The sequence below is a fragment of the Heterocephalus glaber genome, unplaced genomic scaffold (assembly GCF_053883595.1).
Source record: "Heterocephalus glaber isolate CG9 unplaced genomic scaffold, H.glaber_assembly_v1.0 deba00001743, whole genome shotgun sequence".
NCBI classification, from domain to species: domain Eukaryota; kingdom Metazoa; phylum Chordata; class Mammalia; order Rodentia; family Bathyergidae; genus Heterocephalus; species Heterocephalus glaber.
This window is the reverse complement of record NW_028258449.1, coordinates 758,858-786,311: the sequence shown is the minus strand read 5'-3', so window position 1 is coordinate 786,311 and position 27,454 is coordinate 758,858. Positions and strand designations below refer to the sequence as shown.

Here is a 27,454-nt window from a genome sequence, read left to right as displayed (position 1 = left end):
TATATAATTTAGACACCAGGAATGTATTCTTTATGCTTATTTTTGTTGAAGCCATTCTTTCCTTTACTGTGGGTGTTTGGGAAATGCTTTTGTCAGAGCCTTTGCTGCTTACAAGAAAGAGGGAAAAGCTTTAGTGCATTAAGGAAAGCTGTTTTGATTGGAGCCAATGCTGTGCTCAGTGTAAGCTGGCTTCCATCACTCTAGTGATTACTAGTACATGGCGAAGGAAACCCTCTTACCCGAGTCCCGTAAGCAGAGGAGATGGCTTGGACACACTGCCGCTTCTGACCCCCAGTGTTTACTGTACGAATGTGGGCAGTCCTGGACACTCCAGACAGCAGGGCCAGGGTGAGGGTGATGCTGGTGTCCTGATCCAGCAGTCTTTCTCCTTTTCATACTGGGAACTTCCATGCATGGGATCTTGCTTCAGTGGTAATGGAAATTAAGACTGATACAAAAGCACAAATTTACAGGCAAAAGCATTAATTGAGAAGGAAGAGAATGGAGAAGGGACTTTAGCTTGAAAAGAAGGTGAGCTGGAAGAGCACAGCTCTGAGGGAGAAGGTCAGACTGGCCTGGGTAAGGAGGGGAGGAGCTGCGCTTTACGGCCTCAAGGGTGGGCTCCTGGCTGGGAGTTTTCCACTGGATCATCTGTGGTTGTTTGGTTTGTTTTGGAAAGTTTCTTCTGATGTGTTGGGGGACTTTTTTCTTGTGTAGGATTTTGGTCAGTGCCAGTCTCACCCTTGGAGATATCCTGGTGTCCCCTGCTGTGACAGCTCCCCCTGGTCCTTCCACTAAGAGCAGGGGACAAGGGCAGGGTGCATTCCATCCGTGGCAAGGGAGAACTGGATGTGCTTTAGGAAGTGACAGGTCATGGGTGAAGGCCTGAGAGTCCTTCCACCTCTTGTCTACACGAGGGTCCCTGTCCAATTGCACTTTCTCATTTACTGCTTCCGTAAAGTCAGGGTGGTAGAGTGGGTTCAGCATCTGCCCTGGGCTTCAAACTTCTTCCATTCTTGATGCAATAATCACCTCTCTGTAATACCATGGCCTTGTTACAGTGTCATATTGAAATAATGAACGCTAAAAGAAAAAAAGTAAATCTGCTGCCTCGAAAATTAAAAATAAAGGCCTCTAAAATGTTATTTAAAGCTGGTGTGTGACACTCAGTGTATAAACTCATTTATTGTTCTGATGGTCCCTGAGCAAGAACTGTTTCAGCTGCAGTGGATGATATCAACTAAGGTTCCCATGGCAACATTAATTTATGATTTCCAAACTTTTGTAGAATCTTACCTTGTAGAGTCTTTTGGATTACATTTAAACTTACAGCTTTTTTCATTTATTAAGGCCAGGCACATTTAAATATTGTGTATGTAAACATACTAAGAGCAAGATCATGCAAGTTATTAAATTAAAAAATCAGAAGCACAGGACACAGGCATTGGAGAGAAGTAACAGTGCTGTGATCTGAGGTCCACCACTGTAGGACCCCTTCCCACCACACCCTAGAAGCTGTTTGAGCCCAGCCAGGCATGGGGGTGTCCAATATAATGACCCCAAGTAACTCCAGTGACAGTAGCTGTGATGCTCCTGGATCTTCAGCTCCTTTAGAGTTGGGCCTTGTCTTATTTGTGAGTGCACCAGCACTCATTTTCAAGCACAAGCAGGTACAAGTGTCTTTGAAACCCTTTCCTCCTGGTGCCCTGGAGTTGGCATCCCTTCTCTTTCGTACTAGTCTTCCATCCACTCTTTGCAGTGCCCCAGAATAAACAGGCACCTCTGTGAGGCAGCTCGACAAACAGTTGACCTTAGCCATCGTGTCTCCTAGAGTATTCTCCTGTTAGGGTTATGTGGTCCCAGTTGTCTCCCAGTGTTTCTCACCCTGCTAACTCCTGGGACCCAGCACTCTGCTCTGCCCTCTTCGGAAAGCAGCATCTTAAACTCAACACCGTGGGCCTGTGTCCTGGGAGCAGTGGCACATGCAGTTACAACTGACCCTTGAACCACGATGCCTCCTTATGAGTCTGGTAATATTGTGCTGGCTCCTTTGTAAATCCAGGGTGGCTTGCTGCTAGCTTACATGTGAAGTCAGGTGTCACCTCCAGAGCTCCTTTTTCCGACACAGCTGCCACAAAACTAGGTCTCCCTCATCCTCACGTAAGCAGCTAATCATGCCTGCTTGCTCGTAGGACTTACCGTATGTTCTTGTTCAACTTTGTCTTTTTTGTCCAATTATTTTTTCTCATTATCAAGATATTTTTGAACTCTAATTTTTTAATCCAATCTGTTAGTCATACTTTTATTTTTCAGTTGCGTGTTTGAAAATGGTGCTTTCTCTGTCATAGATAAAATGTTGACCAAAAGAGGCCAAAGATAGAGCCCTGTGAATTTCTGCAAGAGACTTCTTGCATCGGTGTGTGAATTTGATAGTTTTGCTTTTAACTGGTTTAATAACCTTTCATCTGTGTTTACTTTCTTGTATGAGAGAATACAGTCAGGGACAGACGTAGCCAAGTGCCTTAGTCACAGTCATTGCTGGTCCACATCCTGTCCACCGTAGAACCATTGTTATGAAGTGAAATAAGGTTAATTGGCAGTAATTTTAGATTGTATTAATTTTTCTTTTTAAAAATTACTTTTTAGTGGATCATTCTGTTCTCTACAGAATCATTGCTCTTAAAGAATTGTTGAGGTAATGAGAACCTGCCCTGAGATGTTGCTCCAGCACGGCATTCACCCCTCCTGGGCCAGGGAGCAGTCAGGCCAGGCAAGTCCAGGCCGTGTTCCCGCGAATGTCACCAACCTGCAGGGACTACGGTGACATAGTCATGTCACCTATGAATGTGTTCTCTCTGAGCCCAAAATTCTGTATTATTCGAAGAGATTCTCCCTCTTACACAAATTCTTTGACTTTTTAGATTAATGTTAAATATTTGTCAAACAACACACACTGTATTTCTGAATTGTATTTTGTAGAATTCAAGTACAAGTAGTTTTTATGTGTTTTTTGCCTTGGACTAAATATAAAAAAGAAACCCAAATATATGATAAGTCAAGGAATAAATGATTTTATCATAAGTTATTAGCATTTGTCTAATACTTTACAATTTTTGAAAATTTTTCTTTTTTGAAAAATTTGATTATAAAAATAATATATATTCATTAAATTCAGAAGGTGTTTGAATGGATGAAAAGTATATTAAAAATCACCCAGAGATTGTCTCTGTTAGCACTTGGTGTATTTTCCTTCCAGACATACACTTTTGTGGGTTGTGATTGTGCATGCTTGCATGCTTGTGTGTGTATATGTGTCAGGGAGGCGGCTAAATTAGCCTCGTGGGAACACAGGAAGTTCTTCCTGAAGGAGCAGCAGGACATAGTAGTTAACAGTGCTTTGGGAGCTGGGGGTGTAGCTCAGTAGACCCTGGGATCAGTATAAAAACCAAAAAAACAGTGGTTTGAGATTGTAGTCCTGGCTATACTACTTATATAGTGACTATAGATTACTGAAACTCTCTAAGCCTCAGTTTCTACTTCTGTGAAATGATGACAAGAGGAGTATATACCTAGTAAGTTATTACAGGAATTAAAATGATAAAGGATATATGGTATCCAGCATGATGTTTGGTGCATAGCATATACTCTATTATTATAATGCAAGTTTGTTCTGCTTTCTTTGCTTAAATTCCAGATTTAAAAATTCCTTGTCATAAAATATTATTTGAAAATATTTGGAATGAATACATAAGTTTTAATAGATGAATATACCTTGATATTGTCATTTCCCTCTGGTTAGAGCATTTCCAGTTCCTAGTTGTCATAAAGAGCACCACAGTTAATATTCTTTACATTAATTTTTGTGCATAGACAACAAATTGAAAAATGAATTATTAATGACATTTTATGGAGATACAGGAGAAAACTAATGATTCTTTAATGTTTACTAATGTAGCAGGTTATATTCTATATTCTTTACAGAAAAATTCTCATTTAACTGAGCACAACCACCTGAAGTAAGTCTATTGCCCCCCATTTTGAAATGAGAACACTCTAAGGCCAGATAAGTAGTTTGCCCAAGTTTGCAGAGATAGTGGTGCTGGAAATGATTTTCAGAGTCAGCTGACTGATTTCAAAGCCTGAGTCTTTTCCATTTTGGCATGGATTCATGCCTGTCTTTTTGAGGCTAGCAGAATGAATAGATACCATTGTGCTTTCTACAAAATGTCACTTGGTGCCATGTAAAAGATAGGACACTTGGCTGGAACTCTTGGCTTCTTCCCTATAGTTCTTCTTGTATGCATATGCCCTTTGGAATCAAGCTTCATTAAAACAAGTTGTTAACTAAAGGAAATGAAGCATTGATATGATTACTTGATGAAAGGAAACCTCAGGAGGAAAACATTTCTTTAGTCAATAATACTAAACTCTTCTTTGTTTACTTGTATGGACTAGGCCAGAATCACTTATCTCCCTAGGAATTAGAGGGTTTCATATAAATCAGTTTAGAAATTAAGCAATAAGAATACTCAAAGTAAGCTGATGCTGTGAAAAGAAACTGAACATTTCACTACTTGTATATTGGGGGTTGAAAGGGAAAAAAATATTTTAGTTAGCCTTAGCCATATGTAATACTTTAGGAAAGAGCTGTTATTATTGCTGCAGTTAGAAGAGGTAATGGAAAATATACTGGGATAAACCCCAAAGAACTATTTGGTGAACTGACAGGTTGCAAAAAGCCAGTCTTTCAGAACATTTGTCTTGGCAGCTCTCAAATCTGACTTATGGCATGTAGTATGGCAGCCAATTTTATAGAAAAAAATGCATAATTAATATGAAGAAGGTACAGGCATTTCCAGTCAGTACCTTACACACAGTATCTGGGAACAAAGGGACAATTGAAGCCATCTTTTAACGGGGTAGTCTTAGTTTGTCGTTTTGTAGATTTTGGTTTTTTGTAAGAATGCAAACAAAAACAGAAACCCTACTAGTAATGTTTCATATGCAAGACATGTTTTGTTGCAGAGTTTAAAACCAATTATTATGTAGGCAGGAAAGCTCTTTAGTTTTTGAACTCTTGAATTTTTATAGCCCTTGAGCTTGCACATTTTTATCTGAGAATTATTCCTGTTTTCCTTCAGTCATTTTATTTCCTGCAAGGGAGAAACAATATTCTCAGAGCCTAATAGCCAGAAAGATTTTAGATCTTAACAGAATATACTGACAGAATATATTGAATATATTTCCACCATGGTGGCTTTGTAGGTGTTGAAGTTCTTTGTACAACTAACTAGTGAGTAGTTAGAACTGAACAGCAAGTTAAAAGTAGGCTGTACATATTGGAGTCTAATCATATCATGCACCACTTAGTAGCCATCCAGTCCTGGACAAAGCGCTCTGCTGTCTCCTAGCCCCAGCTCTCTCTGCTCGCCAGTGTAGTTAATGACCACTGCCTACTCAGAAACCATTTGGAGGATCAAATATGTTGGACAGGCATAGTTGGTTCACTCAAAAAGTTCATTTCCCGAGAGGAGGAGGAAGAGCCAATTTACCATTTTAAGTATTTCCAGATGAGAATATTTGTAAAAAATATGTAAAATTGTACCAGTTCTGGGGACAACCTCACAGACCCTCCCAACTCTTTCCTTACCTTGTCCTGTGACAATGGGACAGAGCCTTTTTCTGCCCTGAAAGCCCCTGCTGTTTGGACTCTCCTGAAATCTGGATGCTCAGAGGAGGAAGAGGCCTCTGACTCCAGTAGGTGTTTCCTTCAGCCCCAGTAAGGCCCTTGGTAAAAGCAAGCATTTAGTTTTGTTGTGTTGTCCTACAATAGAAGCAAGACTGGTATATCTGATGCATATTTTAGCTTTCAATTTAAAAAGCTCAAAGGGAAAGACAAAATGGTCAAAGAAATATTCCAGCAATAGTATTGCATTGTAGAAAACTGGAGGAAACACTATGATCCTTGAAGTTCTTGTGGGAACTAGTAGGGGAGACGGAGAAGTCAGAGTCATAAGCTTTGGCTCTGCCAACACCCATGCAGGCTTTTCGGAAGCCTCTCCTGGTTCCTCCCCAGGCCCAGTCCTGTGGGTAAGTGCTCCAGAGCTGTACTTCTCTGGTTCCTGTTTTGTCCCCTGGGCTGCTGAGGGGCTATCTCCCTGGCTTTTTTTTTTTTTGTACCGGGGATCGAACTCTGGACCTTGCACTTGCAAGGCAGCCGGTGGAACCACTGAGCTAAATCCTCGGCCCTGTCTCCCTGGCTTTTACTAACTCCCTGACAGTCCTGGTGGGTGGCCTTTCCTCTCAGTCCCTTAGGAAGATAGGCCTTGTTCATTGGTCCCCCTCCTTGGGCTGTCCTGTAGGATGCTTCTGAGGCTGTCTAGGGCAGTTAATGCCCCTCTGGGATTTCCCAGGGTGGGAGTGTACGCCAAGTGCCTTAGGATGCTTTGGGCCTCTCTGACCACTTAGCCAAAGGGAGCTGACCCACTCCCACTCAGCCCAGGACTCCCTGGGCACGCTAGGTGGGCATGGCTACACCTGTCTGCTAGTCTCATTTGGGATCAGTTTCTAAATTTCATTTCTCCGTCTAAACAGGAAAGTACTCTGAACTTCCCTCCTTTGCTTTGGTACCAAAGTATTTGTTCGGCTCATTTCTTCATCAGTGATTCCTTAAGTATTTGGTCTATACTAGACATGGTAAAAGGAACAAGGAAAATAAGATGCTGAAAAGGAACAAAACCCACTTACCCTGCGTGGAAAACAAGATGTGCTTCCAGAGTGGAGAGAAGAAGGGGTCAAGTTAGTAATGGCTTTTCTCCAATAAATTGTACTACATAAAAATCTATACCCATATTCATTTATGTGGAAAATCCCATTATAATGAAAATCTCTTGTAACTGTGACTCGGACTTGCATCTGTAGCACATTCCAGTATAGCAGAGGATATTGGGCAGTCCCTTGTAATGAGCCACGTGGGGTTTGACCTATATATCAAGCTTTTCATGGTTTTGATATTTTTCATTTCCACATGTCAACAAATACCTGACTTGATATTAAAGTCAGTTAAATCAATATTTCTTGCTGTAGTCAAGGCACAGCAACATGTATCCAAGGAAGCATATCCCCAATAGTCGTATTTTGTTGAGTGCATATATTTTATTATAAACCTAACTACCCAGGCTAACGTCAGGTGGAACTATCTTCTGAGGAATAGGATGAAAAGACCAGTATAGCTATCATAAAAATGAAAGAAAAGCCAGGGAATCTGTAATTTTGCCCCTTGCCCACATTTAAGCAGTCCACAATTTATTTTGCTGCTTTTAATCATAAAGAGTCACAGCATGGACAAGGTCTTGGCTGTGGGAGCTGTGGATTCTTTCTCTGTCTTCAAATGGATCTGCTTCAACACTTCTCCAACTCCCACCCCAGCAGGGACCACCCAAGGTGAACTAGCGTCTAGGACTGTAGGAATCTGGTAAGGAGAGTAGGTCACTACTTAATCTTTTCTGAACTTTAAACGGTTGGAAGATTTATAAAAGTTATTACAAACTCACAGAATTTTTTAAACAAATGGCCTGAAGCATCGGTGTATAAACACCAACAAACTGGTTTACTGTTTGTAATCAGAAAACCCTAACTTATCCTCCATGGGCTTCAGGGCATGTATTATTCTCATTTTACAGATAAAGAGATGTGCAAGGTGGGCTGCTGAGAAACTTATCAAAGGGCATCAAGATACTGGAGAACATGCTGGGATTTGAACCCATTTGCCTGATTCTAAAGCCTCTTCATTTTACTATGTGAGATTGCTTTCATAATATATCATGAGACTAGGAAAAAGTGTTTTCAACTTGTCTCAGTAATACATACTCATTATAGCAAGTTTAGAAAGCAAAGAAAATTATAAAGAAAAAACTACCCATAATCCTTTACCCCAAGGATAATCACTACCAAAATTTCGGGGGTTTTTTTCTTTCCAGGCCTAAGAAAACTATAATTTGTATAACCAAATGCATACTGTGGCTCAGAGTTATCATCTTTGGAGTTTATGATGTCCCCCAGCAGTGTTGCATTGTGTAAAACTTTGGAATCCCTTTTGGAACCAATTTGGGAGCCACATCCTCTGCAGGCCTCCACGCACAGGGTAATTTGTGGAAACAGCAGGAAGGGTGTGTCTGTTACCTGAACATCTCCAAAGGCAACACAGGACGTGTCTGAGTAGTTTGTGCCTCTAGGACTGTATGCCTTGGCTGCTTAACCTCTCAGAGAATACCTTCCTCGCTCTCCCCAAGAGCTGTTAGACATCTGCCGACCTGACTCGCAGTGGGCAATGGATTTACCAAAAGGCCACTTCTTTCCATATCAAATATTAATGGATATTTTGGAGTATGTTTAAAAGCTTTTATTAAAAATTAAATCTATAAATATTTGATATCTTGACAACTTATTTATTACAGTCTCAGTGCAACAATGTTTGCCTTTTGTGTGCACAAAGAAAATTAAAAAATTGTTCTTGTCAAAAGTTTGAAAAGTATATTTTGCAGTCAACTCCTTTTTCATGGAAGTGTTACATTCACTAAATTTTTTCCCTCCAAGAAATTTTGTGAAAGCAAATGTATCTAAGTGTGATGAGCTGATCTTTAAATAAAGTCAGAAGCATCTTGTGTAGCAGTCAGTGTTTCCCAAACACAGTAAAGATGCATGTGTCACACAACACATGCACACACATGCATGCGCGCATGAGCAGACTGCTGTCACAGTGGCTGTCCATGTACATTATTAAAATCAAGGAGTTTAGTGCCAGCTGCGTCCTTGTCTCTTTGGTTTGTCCCATGTAAACGGCACTATTTTAGGAAACAGACTTGACCTCCCGTCTCCTTAGTTGTCTAGTTTCTGCCTTATTTTCGTGGATCCTTTTATCCACGCCATCAGCTGAGCATGCTGGCCTCCCTCACAAGCTGCTGGGCACCAGGGACATAGGGAGCTTGGGCTTTGGGTTGGTGCAGATTTCTTCCAGGCAGTTCCCAGGGTTCCAGATGGGCAAACTGGGTGTGTCCTCCGGCACTTGTTCCCCGGCTGCTACCTCCCTGGCTGTCTGGCTGCCCAGAAGCCCCAAGATAACAGTGCCTTGGGCTTGCGGAACTAATTACAGAATGTAGATCGGGTCGCCTGTTGAAAGCTTTGGCACTATCCTGACATGGCGTAGAGTCCGTGTATTGGGTAAATGAAGGGTTATAACATAGTCGCTCAGAAAATGGAGTCTTGGGGGGAAAGTAGTCTGATAGAAAGAAAGTCAGATTTGTGGATGAGCATCACAGCTTCAAAGCCTGGAGCTCAGTCCTCGCATTCCGGTGTGAAACCCAGAGATGTCAGCTGGTTTGGAGGAGGCCGCCCAGAGGGCTGGGTAGAGCCAGGCACAGCCCCGGCCCCTGTGGCTGTCCTATTCTCCCGGCCCTTCCCTCTCTGTTTTCTCCGCTCATTTCATGGAGGCCGAGCTTCTAACTCTGTAGGCTGTGACTGGGCATCTGGGTCCCTGAAGTTCTCAGCAGAGCAGTGGAGACGCAGGGACTCAGCAGTGCTTACGAGACCGCAGGGCTGCGTGAGTGAGTGTTCACTATGCCCTGGCGCCCTGCATGCGCGGCGCTCGGCTGCGCCCGAGTCCTGTGGGCGGTGTGTGCAGCACAGGCTTTCCGGGCAGGAGAGGGTTTGCAGCAGTAATAACAACAGCTGACACTTGTTCGCAATTCATTAGGCAGGATGTCACGCGGCTCCCAGTCCATGCGCTTGCGAGGTCCTGATTGTCTCAGGTGGAACCCCAGCTCCACCTATCACTGGAGAGTTTCACGAAGTAGTTAACTTGGTCTCTCTGTGCCTCTATTAATGGCATCTGTAGATGCCAGTGACTACCGGGTGTGATGGCACGTGCTTGTAATACCAGCACTTAGGAGGCTGAGTCAGGAGGATTTCTGTACGTTCAAGGCCAGCCTGGACTATAGAAGACCCTATCTCAAAAACTAAAAAGTAAGCCGGCAATTGCAGTGTCTCTCGCAGAGCACTGAGAGAGTTAGTCTGTGTGACCAGTGGCCTAGAACAATGCGGGCACTTTCCAGTCAAGCAGTGAGTGTTCCATGTTATTGCTACTGAAGTGTCACTATTGTGTATGAGGTGTGTTAAGTGCATTGCACGTGTTGCGTGTCACCATTAATAACTTGGTGAAGAGGTCCCATTGTCCCCCTCTTACAGCTCAGCACGTGGGGCACAGAGTGCTTCTCCATCTGCGTAGGGCACAGAGCTGCGAGGTCGTGGGTGAAGGTCAGTTCCCTGCCTGCCAGCCCCTGGAGGCTGGGCCTGAATGCCGGTGTGCCAGGGATGGACGGCGAGGCTGCTGCTGTGAGACCTGCTTGACTTCCACTTTTCCTTCCTTGTAGAGCATTCCAGGACCCATACTACTTTCGGGAGCGCATCTGCAAATCCCCTGGTGAGTAGGTGGTCCTCTCCTTCTCTGTGACCGCCTCCGGAGACTGCAGCAGACTGACCTGCCTGACAGCCTCGGGTGGCCTCGGCTCAAGCTGCCCTGTGCTGTGAGTATGTGGCCAGAAGACTATGGCCCCAGCACCCCGCGTTGAGACGGAGGGGTGTCCTGCGTGTAGAGCACTTCGGAGTTCCGCAGCAAGGCCACCGGAAGGGAGGGAGGGGAAGGGAGGGAAGGCCTTCTATAGATCTGCATGTGATGTACAGAGTCTTGGGTGGTGGGAGTGCTGCCGTCTCCCTCCTCGCGAGACAGCGTTCCTGCCCTTGTCACTGTTGCTGGTGAGTCCGGAAGGCGGACTTGTGGTCTCCGTACCGCGGCATGCACTCAGTCGGCCTGAAGGATGAGTGGAAAGAGCAGACCCAGGGCAGCCAGCCTGGCTTGGCCTTTGCCTGCCGCTTAACAGTCACATGGTCTTCGTACCTCCCCTGCTTGAGCCTCATCTCCTCTCTGATAATTATGGTGGATAATTATGCCCGTCTTGGAGAACTATTGGGTGTCTCAAACTAGTACAAGTAAAGGAAACTTAAACAGGGTTGACATCCAGTAAAACGTGATTATTACTGTTATCAGTTATTGGTGTTGGGATGGATATGTCAAAAGTCTATGCTGGACACAAAACCTGTTGTTGATTTAGGTTCCTACAGACTCTGAAATGTTTTTATTGCCTCCACCTCCACCCCCAGCAGTCTCTATTCCTTGTGAAAATATCATTTTTGGTCCAGATCCTCTCAAATAATCATAAATTCCCATTGAGCCAATCCTAATTAATGAGGCCTTAGTGCCTCCTGGATATATTTCTATCAGTGTTTAATCTAAACTCGATTCTTTTGCCATCACCCTGGAATTTTAGTAGTAAGATAATTAACTTTTTGAAAAGAGCCATTAACCTGGGTGAGAGTCAGCAGTATTCCATGCGTGGACTAGAATGTTGAACGTCCTCGTACCCCAGTCACCGTGAGAACACTGTCTTTACTGTTGTTGAAAGAGAACAGTCACAGAAACAGCTGCTGGGTTTTTCCATCTGTTTCCCTGTACGTGCACACACAGAGGAGCTGTTCTTTTGGTCAGGCCATGGAAGAGTTTCTCTGTAGACTCGAGCAGCCTTCTTCCATCAGACAAGCAAGGGCACAGTCGATTCCTGTTTCCTTGGAACGTACACCAAACAGGCAGACATCCTGATTATTCTACTGGGAGGCAACATCTTGATGGAAAGATGCACTAGCTGGAAACAGTTCTGGTCATCTTTTCGTCAAGGGGTAAGGCCCCTAGCTTCCCGTCACTCATCATGTCAGGGTGGAGAGCAGGAATGGCTTGGCCTGCAGAGCTGATCTCCTCTCAGGTTGCAACACTGATCTTCCAGAGCGGTGACATTAAACATCCCCTCTGTGACTGGCCTTGACAGTTGGTAGTATTCTAAAGCATATGCCACGTGAGCACACTTAAGGGATTTTCTAATTACAGCTCAAAGGCTTTGCTGCTATCTTTTTATGCTAGTACTGCAGACACCACTGATTGAAATGATTCTCCCTCAACATAACCCTACTGCCAGCAGTTACAGAAGACAAGGAAGGTGGCAGATGAAACCTAGTCGCTGAAGAGGTGTCCAAATTCATTAGGAAGAGGCCTGTCCCGGGTGGACACATAAGCCATATAAATCCATTTTAATTGTGAGCTGTGGTACTTATCTGGTCATGTTTATTTTGGATGCAAGTGCCAGAGCTGGATTTAGACCAGAACTCCAGATCTTCGTGCCTTAATGACTAATTTGGGTGCCCGGTGAATCCCTTAATTCATTTCTTAATTAGTTCTCCCAGAATTAGAGAGTTGCTTGGTTTCAATCATTTGCACAAATTTCTCATAAACTAAAACAAGTGTATATACATTTTCCCCCTGTGGTTCGTGCCTTTTTCTCTGATCTTAACGGACTCTTCTTGTTGTGGAGACAGCGGTAACAGTGGCAGCAGCGGCAGCAGCACAGCTCACCCTGTGCAAGGCAGTGAAGTGCTGAGCGGGGTGTGGCTCCGGGTGTGTGGCTTGAATCCTGCTCTACCACACTTAGCTATGGGATCATGGCCAGCTCCTTCCCTTCTCTGCACCTCAGTTTCTAGTGAAGGGGAAGGCTGAGGGGACCCCCTTACTAAGGTTCTGAGGAGTGAAGGGGCTGCGAGGTCCAGAGTGTCACCCGCCCACACGCCCAGCACAGCCCTGGTGTCAGCTGTGCACTGCGAAGCAGGCAGACCACTGCCGTCTCCCTGCCCCTGCCCCTGCTCCTGCTCCCCTGGGAGGGCAGTCATCAGAACGTAGGGTTACTCTTCATTATTGGACTTCTCCTTAATTGGGCCACAGAATTATCTTCTTTGGCTTTCCAGCCTTGGTCAATGTTAACTTGAAAGCTTTTTGGTGCAAAATTGCTTTAAAATTTGAAAGAACATCTTATTGTCTCTGGGTACACAATATTGACTATTAAAAGGAAAAATGTACAGGTAACATGTAAAAATTAAGAGGGGAGGAAGAGAGAGATTCGGCACACTACTTTTTTAAAAACAATTTTTTTCGTTACTGGGAATGGAGCTCAGGACCTTGCGCTAGCCAGGCAGGTGTGTCACTAGTGAGCCCCACCCCGCCCTTGGCACATGGCTTTTAACAGAATAATAAGATGCACTTAATGTCGTAGTTCATATTTAGTGAATGTGCAGGAATTGGAATCTACAGAAAGGTAAATCTAGTAAGAGTTAATATTAAAAGTAAGGCTGAGGCCGAGGATGTAGCTCAGTGGTGCCGCCGCCTGCTCCGCAAGCACAAGGTCCTGAGTTCAATCCCGGGTACCAAAAAAAGTAATGCTGAGAGATGCACTGGGATAATTTTCCCTTAGGTTTTTTAAAGCTCTGTGAGCTATTTGTGTGTGTGTGTGTGTGTGTGTGTGTGTGTGTGTGTGTATGTACATATCTGTGTATTCTAGAGAAATATATGCTCAGGTATATCCAGAGATATGTGCAAAGTGTACTCATGTGCTGAACTACTATACAGCAATGAAAAATGGACTGGAGCTGTATACAGTAACACAGATGTATCCTGTGGACACAATATTGAAAGAAAGATAACAAAAGAATAATACGTAGTGATCTTATTACACTTACATAAAGCGTGAAAACTGGCAAAACTAAACTTTATTGCTATTTATGCATCCATTCAGGAAAGTTATTCCTGAAAAGATCAGGTGTCAGGGTAGGGGCTACCTAGAAGGGAAGGAAAGGAAGGGACCTGGAAGTTAACTAGATAGGGGATTTGGAATATTTTTAGCTGTAACCCTCACAAACTAGCAGAATACTTAAGAGATTCTGCAAACTATTCCCACAGAGATAATTGTGATGCTGGAGGCAGCGAGACGCAAAGCTCACATGAACTCTGTGCCAGTCACTGTGAGCTTACAGCAGTGACTGCCGGGCACCTCAGGCAGGAGGCTGGCACCTAGGGGACACAAGGGCTACTGCCATGCTGGTCCTGAGCTTACCCTCTGCACACTCGCCTGCGGCCTCGTACCTCGCACAGGGCAGGCCCTGTGCCCGTGCTGTCGCCCTGCATGTGTCCGTGTTTCGTGAGGTCTGTAGTGTGTAGTGCAGCAGCACAGGTGCGTGATGAGGCACAAGCACCAAGCCCATTCTGGGGACCCACGTGGCTCAGAGCCGTGCTGCCTGGCAGAGTGTGGAGGGTAAATGCTGTTTCCACCAAAGGCACAGCTCAGCCCTGTTTTGTTTATTGGCAAATCTCAATATGAGGCAGTGGTTTACACATTTTACTGCCTCAAAATTTTTCCTAAGGCCCTAGGTTAAGGTTAGGGCAGAAGAGTGGGAGAGCCCCACACAATAGCTTTGCCCTTTGGTTTTATTTACATTCCCGTAAGCTTCCCCTTCTCTAGGGGCTCTGAGGGGCAGTGAGGAGAAGGGAAAGTTGAGTGCCGCTGCTGGGTTTCCCAGACAGGAGTGGTGGAAAGCCAGGCCGACGCTGACGTGCGCGCCAAGGCGCTTGCCGGCCACATCTGCAGCCTGGTCCTGCCCGAGCTGCAGCAGCCGAGCAAGCCTCGCCACCTCTGAGCTGCCGGCCCCTCCACCCTGCGCGACAGCAGCAGCCTCCCAGCCCATGGAGGTCAATGTTTGCTGCAAATGTAGGAATTATGCCAGTCCCACCCCCGTCTCTCTCTTTGAACAACATGTAGCCTAACGAAGTCTTGATGTGCTTAACTTGCAAGGTTCTCTTGATTGCAAGCTACAGAAAATGCCTGGCCAGCTTAGAGACAGTTTAAAATGTTTTCCCGGGAGGGTCCCGGGTGGGAGGTCACACTGCACCACAGCCCACACGAGGAGCAGCCTCGGAGCTCAGGGAGCTCCACAGAGGGCCTTTCTCCAGGAGAGCGCTGTGCTGGGAGTGGACAGCCGTGGCCTGCAGCCTCTGCGGTCCAGGGTCCCCAGGCGGAGGCTCCCAGAAGAGACAGCTTACCATGGCTGCAGTCTGGGTCACCTTGGTTAACGGAACGCAGTCACATAAGATGGACGTGATTCTTGGGAGTCCCGGCCCAGCATAGCCAGGCTGTCTCAGAAAACCAGGGCTGCCTGGGAGTGTCACCTGCGACTGGTACTGATGTTTCAGCAGTTGCGGATGGCCTAGTGAGGAACTCTCATAATAAAAACTCCAAAGAGAAATACATACAGAAGTATAAGAGGTGAATATAAATACAGAGGTACGTTATGACATTCTCTGACAATGTCCATGTCACCTGGCTGAACTGGGCTTCTCGTGTTCTTCTTGGGTGGGCTCTGGACTGGAAATCACCATTGCTAGTTGCTGAAAACGTCTCTGTGGGTCCCACAGGGCTTCCTGTGCTTAGGCTGCTTCTCTACAGTTTGGCTTCACTTCTACTTTTTACTATTGATTCACCTCTTTGTTAGAAAAGCATTAAATCAATGTTATAGCACTTCTGATGATGATATTCTCTTCACCAGCAGCCAGGCTTGCCCTAAAATTCTATGCCAAAGGGGATGAAGATAAGAAAGGTTCCGAGTCTAATACCACAGGCACGTCGTCACATCATTAGCGATCTCCGGTCTTTCCTCCTGTAGACCTACCGGAGTGTGAGAACATATCGCAGCCATCCCGGCACAGACGTAGACAACCATTTCTCACACTAAACGGGTATCTTCAAGGGCTCAAGCAGCTGTAGTGTTTCAGGAATGGAAATGGTGGAAATGTTCACATGTATGAAAAGTCAATGAATATCTTCCGAAGCAAGTTAAACCTTACTTTCAAATATTGTCTCACATAGTGAGTGCTCTAAACTGCCCCTTTAAAGCATTTGCGAAAAGCTACAGTGCTGAAATTGTTTTTCAGGCACATGTATGCATGAAAAAAACAGACTTTATATTGTTCACACTTTCTGTAAAAAAAATGTTCTTTCTTAGAGAAAGTATAATGCTGAAGAAACAGATAGGGCAATAACAATCATTATTTTACTTAGCTTCCATTTTCCAAAGGGCAGAGTTAGGATATAATTTATAGTTCATGCTTTTTAACCGCCTCTCAATACATTATGAACCCAATGCTGCACACTGCTTACGAGAATGATTTATTATTCGTCAGATTCTAAGTGCTGAGCCATGAAATGCTGAACTTCTATTGGCAGCTGTTGTCCAGAGGTTTGCAGGTGCCCTGGCTAATGCTTTGAAAGACCGGCATTAGCACTAAATTATAATTTCTCAGTACTGGAATGGAAAGGATTTTCATTCTGAATCCTCTAAGCCTTAGTATTTGGAAGTTACTTGCATGGGAAATTAAAGCAAAAGGGTAAAACATTCTCAGGCTTTACCCCTTGAACTTGGGGCCAGCTGTAGTCAATAGCAAAAGCATCTTGGTAGCTTTGTTCTCCTAACCCGGAGATTTCTTGGCTGTGGGAACTGACAGAGTGCCAAGAAAAGGCCTAATTGCATTCCTGGTTGCTGAGGAAAAAAAATCTCAAAGGAATTTCCTTTTTCTCTAAAAGCGGTACCTGAGCATTAACATTTTGGAGTGTGGCAAAATCGTGTATGAGACTTGCAGAGCTTTCTGAAAAGAGAGCTTGAATAGGGCTCTGGCAGCCAGCTCAGAGGCAGGTGTGCTTACCTAGGGCAGCAGGAGTTGGGGATGGGGATCGCAGGCTCTGTCCTTTCTTACTCCTTCTCTGAGATCTGCTGGAAGATGAAGCAGGCTGGTAGTGCATGGCGTGTCTGCTAGCCCCATCACAGACACCAGCTTGTCTACATGTTGGTCCCATTTCATTCAGTAGTATTCTCAGTGCTGTGCCCTTGGCCTGGGACGTGGGAGAGGTCCAGTTGGTATTTGTGCAACGAGTAGTGTGTCCAGGTTGATCTGTCTGTGATCTATGTATTAGAGTGCCTGGGCCACATCTACTGGAGCCAGATTAACTCTGGAGTCTGTAGCTAACTTCAGTAGACTGAGTTCTTCCAGTCCATGGAGTTTATATTCTAGGGAAGGAGCCAGACAGTGAAGAAACACAATAGTTAGAGCTGGAGAGAATACCCATAAAGACCTAAGTGAGGAGGTTGTGAGAGATGTGAAGGGCTTGGAGAAACTCAAACCTGGAACAACCCATCACTTGGGGGTAGAGATGGAACTGACACCACCTCTCTGAGGCTTTGTGAACTCCACAGGTCAGCACATCCAGTGAAGTCTCCACTGGCCGCGCCTCTTCACACCAGCTGGTCTGCAGTCTTCTCCATCCAGGAATACCCACTTCAAGTCCGCAGAAGTTTGTACCCTGCACCTCAGTTGTCAGCTCCTATTTCCCAGCCAAGGGCCAGCTCTCTGCTCACTTCCCCACCTTCCTACTGTCTCCTAGATGTGAGCCGTCAGCCACAGAGAAAAGCAGTGGCCGGAAGGGGTGAATCCACACATAGTCACTGCCAGAGCTGGAGAAAGGGACCTCAAAGCAAACGCTTGCTGCCTGTGGGTCAGAGTGGTGTCTGTCTCAGGGACAGAATGTTTAATGAAGGTTTGGATACAGAGTATGCTTCACCCTCTAAGCATGCTGAACTGTGTCAGCCAGAGAACTGTTCCTTAGGGTTCACAATTCCCCTTTTCCTAAATTAGAAAGTGCCAGTGTGAACTGTTGACTCTCACCAATACATGTTATCAGTGTATATAAGGCAAAGAGTAAATAAGACACTTGCCTAATGAAATAACTGAGTTCATTTTAACTCAGCAAGCTGGAAGTAATTTTAGCTTTTCTTTTTTCTTTTTTCCATGCTTCTTTATGGAAATAGGCCGCAGTCATATTTATTCCACCATTCTTCATAACCTTATAGCACGCTTCCTGTTTATGCTTTCAAGAGCTGTTTTTAAAGACCCTAAGGGATATCCTTTTATACTTTCCTTTTTAAAGTAGTTATTCATCTGTAGCACCCCCTTAGAATGTTTGAAGGTTTGGAAATACAGAAACTTCTTAATAAGATATGGTTAATGGTCTATGCAGGGTATCACAATGTTTATGCCTAGTTTATTTAACATAAATTATATTTAATTAGTCATTCTAGAGAAGCAGCAGATATTTTGGAATAGATTTAGTACCTAAAGCACACTGTTCGCTTTTTATGTACACTGTAACAGTCAACAGTAAGATTCTATGAGCAGTATTTATAAATTTAAAAAACATGTTTGCAGTAACAAAGTCGATTTTTAGGGACTTTCAGGAATAACGTGAAAGAAGAATTTGTCTTGGTGGTTGCAAAGCATCCATGTAGGACAGACAGTCTCTTAAGATTCTTTATAAACTTTAAGACGCTGTGCAGGCAAGCAGAGCCCACCTTACTGCTCTTGTCACACGGGTGGCGTGCAGAGCTTCTGGGCCGAGTGCTGCATGTGTTGCTGTGCCGTGGGTCCCTTCTCACACACGCCCTGCGCCAGGGGCGCCCTAGTCCCTGTGGGGCTCTTTGACCTGCGCCTGCCCCGTGACCCCTCCAGACGGAGCTTGGGTTCCCACACGGTGCCCCGGATGCTTTGGGAGGAACTGTCCTGTCTAGGAAGGATGGACTGGCCATCTCCCCAGTCCCTCATGGACACTAGCGAGGACCGAGAGGTCTCCAGTGCTGGTCGTATGTGGCCCTGTTACGGTGCTCTGGTACCCAGTGTTTCCAGAGGCTTTCCCTCAGGACACTGCGCCTGCTGTATTTCTGGCATCTCAAGATGGGTTTATAATTATCCCAGCTGCCTGCAGTTTGTTCTGCCCGTCTGTATCCTGGTGGTCTCCATTTGTCCCTGGCCCCCAGCATCAAGTTCTGCACGCTGCACCTTCTTTTCTGCCCCCACTGCTACAAGAAACCAGAAGAAGAAAGAGCTTCCTGATGACATTCCCCTACCAGCTGCCCAACCTCCTGTGTGGTTGCTCTTGTCCCCAGCACTCCAAAGGTGCCGGCTGCACCTCTGTTCCCTCTCCTGGAGAATGGAGAGGGTTCGAGGCCCAGCCCTTTCTCCTTCAGTGCTCCTCTCCCGAGAGTGCCCCATTTTCCCCTTTTCCCCGCCGAGCAACCGGCCCTTGGGAAGCAGCTCTGAAGGCCACCATGGCTTACACAAATGCAACTTCCACTTAGCTTGGCCTTCCATTGTGCTGGAAAATGACTGAAAGCACTTCAATCCTGTACTGTATTTTTCTGGAAATGAACATAAATGAGGTTCTTTTAGGAAGCCACACTTGAACTTTTGCCCTTGCTCTTCCTTTTTGAGTCACTATATCCAATTCAGGGTTTCCTTTTATCATGTATTTTCCTTTTGTGAAAATTGGTCAGATAGTTTCTGTACTGGTGAAATATGAATCACAGCACTGTGATTGTTCAAGAATAGGGCCCCTTGCATGGCCTTAAGATGTTTAGTCCTAGGAATGGAGCCTTGCAGACATTTCTCAGGTGCTCCTGTGTGCACCCAGTGGGTCGCTGGAGACCTTAATTCCATAGCTGCTTCCTGCGTCCCCTCGGTTACGGTCCACAGCAGCCCTGGGAGGGGTGCTCTTCTCATTGCCCGTGTCTTACAGATGTAGATGCAGAGGTGCCATGAAATTAAGGGATCCGCCCAAGGTCTTGCCAACCATGGGCACAGCCTGGATTTGAACCCAGGCAGGCTGGCTTCTGTGCGCTCTTAATCTCTGACCTGACTTCCCACGTGGTTCAGATGCCTAAAAACACCCCTAGAGCCTCAGTTTCCTCATCTCTGAAATGGAAGGAGTAGCACCTACCTTACTAAATTGTGAGGATCCAATAAAATAATTACACAAAAGGGCTCAGTAAGTTGTAAAGTGCTAAAATACAAGGTTTATGTCTAGGCTACATGTGGAAATGACGTTTACTATTAGGTAGGTTATTGTTGAGTTTGGTTGGTATACTGCTAGTTGAGATAAAAAAACTTCCTTGACATTGTCTTGAAATCACAGAAAATCTCAGTGTTCCACAATGAAAATGATTCTTTTCTTGCAAAACAGCTGGGAATGTAGTTTCACGGTAGATCATTTGCCTCGCATGCCCAAAGCCCTGGGTTCAATCCCCACTGCCACAAGGGGGGAAAGATGGCATTTGGAAGTATTCAGAGCCTAAGTAAAACCTTAACATTTTTAACAGCCAAATACGTTCAATGTCATTGTTTCCCTTTAGTCCCAATCCCCCACTAGTGCAGCACTGAACACCCTTTCTCTTTTCTGCTAAGTCACGCAAAATGAATTTTATTCCAAGTATCTGTCCACTACATACAGTGGACTTGTCATTTACTGCCCTTTGATGTATTGTTTGGGATCTGGGGCCATGTCCCTTCCTGTCAGCATGGGGCCCTGAAACAGGAGAGGTAGTACGCGAGGGCCAGGCTACAGAAGAGAGTTAGAAACATGCTCACAGGTAAGGATTCAGAGAGTGCAGACTGAGAATCCAGCTTCCAGACAAGGGGCAGGAAGCCAGAGCCAGTGCTGCAGGGGTTGGTGGTTGGCGATTGTCGTTGGGAGAGGCAAGGACTGGGGATGAAAAAGGAAGAGGACCCTGAGCAATCAGGCCGCACAGGAGAACGGTGGTGTCCTCCTGCCTAACGACAGGAGGGCAAAGCTGGCCTGCCTCCCCTGCCACTCTGCCTCTTGGGGAGGTGAGAGACCTAGAGGCCTGGCTTTTGTGATTCTTTAGAGCTTTGAGAAATCCTAGAAATTGAGTTCATCTGACCTTTTTATTCTATGGAACTGGAATTCCACACCAAGTGTCACCCTGTTTGACAGCCTTCCAAGCAGGATTTGTGATCATACAGAATTATTTTTCCCCTCCTCTCTTTTCTGGATAAGAACAATATCCTTGCTATTTGATCTCCAAATATAACAAGCAGCTATGATCAAAGAATGTCCTTATGTGAGGGAAGAAGTGGCAGTGTCATTGATGTCAACATGTCCCATTTGGGAAATATGTTTAAAAGAAGAAGCAGCTTGTTGTTAAGTCTGTTTTGGAATCAGGTGGAATATAATTAAATAGGTAAAAATTTCAAAAAGAATGTGTGGTCTGAAAACACCTTCTGCTGTCTCTCTTCAGTCTTACAGGTACTTTTTGATTTTGCCTCAACTTCAGACATAATTTCTATCTTGCCATTAAAATGTCAAGCTACAAACTGGTTCTGGCATCTAATTGAGAGTTATTATGGTTTATATCTAGATTCCCCCCCAAGCCTCATGCATTCATAGGTGGGGTTTGGGGGAGTGACTAGATGGGCGTGTGGTTCTGGATCAGTCCATTGATTGGCTTGTCCTAGTTCTGGGTGTGGATGACAGATTTACTGGAGAGGAAAGACCTGCCCTCGGTGTGGGTGACACCAATGGAATAAAAAGGGGAAGAGGGAGGAAAGCCACTGCTTCCTGCCTGCCCTGCCATGGACTGTTTCTTCTCTGCCATGCCCCTCTCCCATGCCACCCTGCTTTGGAGCCAGCCAACTACAGACTGAAGCCTCTATAGACTGTGAGCTAAGAGAAACCTTTCCTCCTGTAACTTGTAGGTGCCAAGTGTTGTTCCTAGTGATGAGAAAGCAACTAAGACAGGAGTATAACTTGCATAAGAATTTTCCAACTGATGAATGTAATCAGAGCACTTCAATAACATTGCTAGGGACTAAATGCTTAGAACATCCTAAAGAATGTTGATGAGTGTATAGGATGAGCACTTAACATGGAGGAAGGAAAATGGTGTTAAGGCCCAAAGAAAGTCACAGTGGGATGTGGTCCCCCCATTCTGTGGGGTCTGTCCCAAAACCCCCATGGTTGTCTGAAACTCTGAAGATCACCAAGCTCTATATACATTATCATTTTCTCTATACATACCTCCAATGAAGTTTCATTTACATATGGGCCAATGTCCAAGATTAGCAATACTAATAAAACAGAACTATAACAATGTGTTGTAATAACAGTGTGGTTCCTCTCTCTCTTACTGTACCATTCTCACCCTCTTTTTAAAAAAATGTTTTTAGCCCATGTTTTCAGTCCATCTTGATTACATTCCTCATGGGGAGCTGCCACATGTACATAACATATCTTAAGGCTTTTCATGTCCCCTTCCCCCGCTCCCTGCCCCTCCCCTGTCCCTTGGTCCTCTTCCCTTTTGTAAAAGATCAGTCTCCCTGTTTCCTACTATCCATCTTTTATTTCCTCTTTATTTATACTTTGCGTTGCTCATGTAAGAGAAACCATGCGATATTTAAGTTTGTGTGTCTGATTTATTCCCTTTAACATTGTGGTGACAAGGTGCATACAGTTGAATGGATAAAGAGAATGTGGCACTTATACACCATGGAGCACTACTCTGCCATAAGAAGGGTACATGTGTACTCACCGTCTTGGGATGCTGTGAGATGAGTCACTGCCTGCTTGATGAATGAGGTGAACAGTGCAGGGCTCTGATCTAGGGTTAGGTCACTGCAGAAACACAAGCACTGCCGAAAATTAGCTGTCAGCCCTGCCCCAGATGACTGGAAGCAGGGAGTGTTCACAGCATGCACACACTGGGCAAGGGAGTCACATCCCCGGGCAGCTGCAGCAGGGCAGTGCAAGATTTGATCGCACCACTTAGAACAGCATGCGACCTACAACTCGTGAATTTCTTATTTCTGGAATTTTCTTCTTTTGTTTCTAATTTTAATTGACAAAGAAAATATATATATACACACATGTACAGTATGGGCTTAAATACATGTCCATTGCAGAATGGCTAAATAGAGCTAACTGACATGGAAACCTCACTTATCATTTCTTGTGGTAAGAAGACTTAATATCAACTCTCTGAGCTTTTCAAGAATCCAGTGTATTATTAGCTAAAGTCACCATGTTGTACAATAGGCCTTTTGAACTTTTCCTTTCTTAACAAATTTTGTATTCCTTGCCCAACATTTCCATCAGTCCCTTCCCCTGTCCCTGGTCACTACTATTCTATTTGCTTGTATGACTTTTGAGTGTTTTTCAGATTCCACGTGTGCATGAGATCATAGGGTAATAGTCTTTCTGTGCTTAATTTGTCACGCTGTTGGGAAGGACAGGATTTCCTTCTTTTCCCATGGCTGAGCAGTATCCCACTGTGTCTGTACCTTGGTTTCTTTATCCATTCACCTGAGGACAGCGGGAGGTTCATTCCATATCTTGGCTGTGTTTATTAGTCTTGCCCTGAATGTGGACATAGAGACATCTCTTTGACATGCTGATTTTGTTTCTTTTGAATGGATAGTCAGTAGCAGAAGTACTGGGTCATATAGAGGTTCTAGTTCTAATTTTCTGAGGAACTTCAGATGTTTTTCCATAATGCAGTAATTTACAGTAAATTTCCATATCTTTTCTAATACATGTTACCTTTTGTCTTCTCGATAATTGCCATTCTAACAGGTGTGAGATCTGTCATTGTAGTTCTTACATTTCCTGATGATTAGGGACATTGAACATTGTTTCTATACCTGTTGGTTATTTGTGTGTCTTCTTTGAGAAATGTATATTCAGATCCTTTGCCTACTTTTTAATTAGGTTGTTTTCTTGCTGTTGAGTTCCTTATACATTGTGAAAATAAACCCCTTGTCAGATTATGGTTTGCAAATATATTCTCCCAGTCTGTAAGTGTTTCTTCACCATGTTGCTTGTTTCCTTTGTTGTGTAGAAGTTTGTGTGGTTTGGTAAAATCCTGTTCATCTTTATTTCTTTTGCTTTTGTTGCCTGTGCTTTTAAGGGTCATAGCCAAGAAATCTTCGTCCAGACCAATGTCATAGAGCTTTTTACCTATGTCTTCTTCTAGTACAGTAGTTTTATAATTTCAGGTCCCATATTTAAGTCATCATTCCATTTTGAAATTATCTTTCTGTGTGTGGTTATCTTTATTCTTCTGATGTGGAAATTCAGTTTCTCCCATGCCCTTTACTGAAGAGACTGTCCTTTCTCCACTGTGTATTCTTGGTGTGTTTGTCAGAGTCAGCTAACTGTAAATGTGTGGATTCATTGTTGGGCTCTCTGCTTTCTGATGGGATCTGTGTGTCTCTGTACCAATTCCATGCTGTTTTGATTGCTGTATCTTTGTAGCCTATTTGTTGGTTTTTTATTTGCAGGTTTTATTATGATAAATTTCACCCATTTGAAGTACATAAATTATTTTTCTTTTCCATGTTTTTAGTGCATATTGGTTGTACAGATTAATGGGTTTTATTTGGCAGATTTGTACATGTACACAACATACTTCAATCATTCTTCCATCATTCCACTTCCCTGGCCTTGCCCCAGCTTTCCATTTAGGGGGATTCAGTGTATATGATATATTTGGGTCATATCTATCCTTCCCCATTACCTGTCCTTACATCCTCATCCCTTCCCCCTAGTCCTTTCCTTTTGTGTAATAATAGTCTCCTTTCTAGTTGTGTGTGTGTGTGTGTGTGTTTTGAGACAGGGTCTCACTATATTGTCCAGGCAGGCCTTGACCTCACAGTGATCCTCATGCCTCAGCCTCCCAAGTGCTGGAATTACAGGTGTGTACCACCACGCCTGGCGGTCCTTCTACTTTCTTGTCATCTTTTTAGATTCCACATGTTAGGAAGAACATGCAGTACTTGTCTTTCTAAGTTTGTTTTATTTTGCTCAACATGATGATCTCCAGATCCATCCATTTTCTGCAAATGACAAAATTTCGCTCTTTTTATAACAGAATAATGCTCCATCATGTATATGTGCCGCATTTTCTTTATCCACTTGTCTGTTTACAGGCACCTAGGCTGGTTCCTTGTCTTGGCTGTTGAAGATTGTGCCACCCTGACACGGACAGGCAGATATCCCCGTAGTGTCCTGACTTTGATTTCTTCAGGTCCTGTACATGCCAAGGGAGTGGTACGGCTGGATCAAATGGTAGCTCTGCTTTCAATATTTTGAGGAACCTCCATACTGATTTCTGCCATGGGTGTACTAATTTGCATTCCCCCCAGCAGTGTAGAAAGGTCCCCACCCCAAATCCTCACCAGTGTTTGTTGTTTCTTGTGTTCTGAATGACAGATGGAGTCTCCGTGTAGTTTTGATTTGCATTTCCCTAGTGGCTGAAGATGTTAAACATTCTTTTGTATACTTATCAGGCCTTTGTGCTTCTTTAGACAAGTGTCTGTTCTCCCCCGCCCCCATTTGTTATTGGGTTATTTGATTTTTTTTATATTAAGTTTTTAAAATTCCTATGCAGAAGCTTTTTAATTTGATGTGATCCCATTTGCTGATTCTTGTTATTTCCTGTGCTGTTGGAGTCCTACTCAAGTCTTTGCCTGTGCCCATGTTTCCCCTGTGTTTTCTACTTAATGTTTTTGGACCAGGGTTGTCCCCAGGTGACTGAAACTGAGGGAAAGAGAGAGTCCTCTGGAAATCAGTCGGGAATGGATTATACCAACAGGGAGTATCTGGTGTAACATCGTCTGGCTGCCTGGGTCTCTGTGGTTAGGATTCACCAGAATCACAGCTGTAAGCACATCTGTCACATTTGACAAACACAGATGTGTCTACATAGTTTCTGGTCCTACAGTGCTGAACTGCTCAAAGCAAGACCTGCAACCAACTCAAGTAAATTAAATCTTGTGACCCCTTTCCAGAGGGCACTTGGCGATTTTTTAAAATTTCCTTAAGATGGGTTGTCTGTTTTGTCACAGAAATTTTATTTCTGGGAATTTATGCTAAGGAAACAATTAGGAAGTGTCCAAAGGTTTTAGCCACAAAAGTGTTCATTGTACCATTGTTTATAATGTGATAAATAGGAACTTGTTTAGGCCCAACATGGTGGTGCAGGCCTGTGATCCCAGCACTTGGGAGGCAGAGGCAGGAGGATCACTGCAAATTCGAGGCAGCCTGGGCTACATAATGAGACCCTGTCTCAAAACATAAAAATAAAAATAAAGAAAGAAAATAGGAATTTGTTGAAATGACAATAAAATTAAATTAATTATATATATTATATTGCAGTCATACATGGAAATAGTGTTCAGGCATTATAGATGATATTGTAGATAAATTTTAATTAAAAGATGTTCATTGTTAAATAGTCAAACATTACAAAAACAAATATAAGCAGTATAACTATATTTTGCTAATATGTGAATATATTCTTAGAATAGGGCCTGGAAATATAGAGTTTGAAAAGTACTTCCCTGGGTAGTAAGATTATGGATTTAGAATGTTCTTCCATTTTATCCATGTCTTTTAATTTACCTATTCTTAGCACATACCCCTTTCTTAATAAGAAAGAGAGAGAAATGAACAAGGTTATTTTTACCTGAACAGAAAATTCGTGAGCCAGAGCATATGAAAGAGACTGACTGGATCCCTGAGACTTCCCGTTTCCGCTGACACATGTGCCACTGTCTTGAGAACAGTGGCTGCCCTTCAGTACTGTGACTCAGCACAGGTCATTTTTTTCTTCGGAACCTCCCACCAAAATGAAGGGACTCTACTGAGCAGAGGCCCGGAGGTTTCTTCCTGTTCCTGGCCCCTGGCCTGCACCTCCTGGGCCAACCAGAGAGCTGAGACGGCAGGCTCCCACGCCTCTGTTTACAGCCATGGGTAAGAAGGACCCCTGTGGTGTCTGTGGCCCCACCCTGAAACTGCCCTGAGCTCTGCTCCTTCCAGGAGGGAGATTCAAAGCCCCAGCTCCCACCTCTGCCTGGGGAGCTTATGGTAAGGACTGCATACCTGTAAGTGCCCATCGAGGTCCGGCCAGGTGAAGCAAATTGTGACAGAGAACTCGTTCCCGTCAGAGTAAAAGCCCCCTGGTGTTAACCCCAGTCTCCTGGCCTCTTCTTTCTGTATCTAGGAGGCTCTGTCTGTCCACACCACAGGACCTGGCTCAGCTCAGCAAGACAAGATGCTGTTGAGTTTCCCTCACTGACCCCCATGGGCATGTGTCATGGTGGGAAAACCCACTTCTTCTCCCTGTACCTTGTAATTTTATAATGGCTCCACAGTGTGTGTAGACAAAATAGGTGACAGGACACGGCTTCTGAACAGACACTGGAGGCAAGCAATGCTGTGCAGCCAGGGAGTCCAAGTTTCGACCCAGTTCTTGTGAGTCACTGCAGAGAGGACCCAGCCTGTTAGGTCCAAGTGTTTCTCCCCAGGGTGAGAGGGCTGAGTTGAGTCCATGTCAGGCTTCCTCCCAGGGCTCCAGTGGTGTGGCTGTGGTCTGCAGGGGCCGTTTATTTGCTCCTCTGTAACTAGAGACCAAAGGTGGAGCGTCCGTTTGCAGCCCGTTCCCGGAGAGCCCCTGCCACAGACTTCTCTGGCCCAGTAGATCACTGTTGTCTTGTTTGGCTTTCTTTTCTCATGCCACGCTGCACAATTTCAGAGAGAAGCAGATTTTGGCATTTCCTCTGTCCTGTAATGTATGA

At 44.4% G+C, this 27,454-nt stretch overlaps 1 protein-coding gene across 3 annotated transcripts in view; it reads left to right on the top strand.

The window, feature by feature from the left end:
• The window catches only part of Spats2l (spermatogenesis associated serine rich 2 like), a 141,125-nt gene that overhangs the window by 10,398 nt on the left and 103,273 nt on the right, over positions 1-27,454 (top strand). The window contains exon 2 of one of the 3 annotated variants that reach the window (XM_004871675.4): positions 10,428-10,580. The exons of 1 other annotated variant lie outside the window; for it this stretch is intronic. The gene's annotated coding sequence lies outside the window, so the exon portion shown is untranslated. The remainder of the gene's footprint in view (positions 1-10,427; positions 10,581-27,454) is intronic. One more of the 3 variants, XM_087200371.1, reaches the window with a different exon arrangement.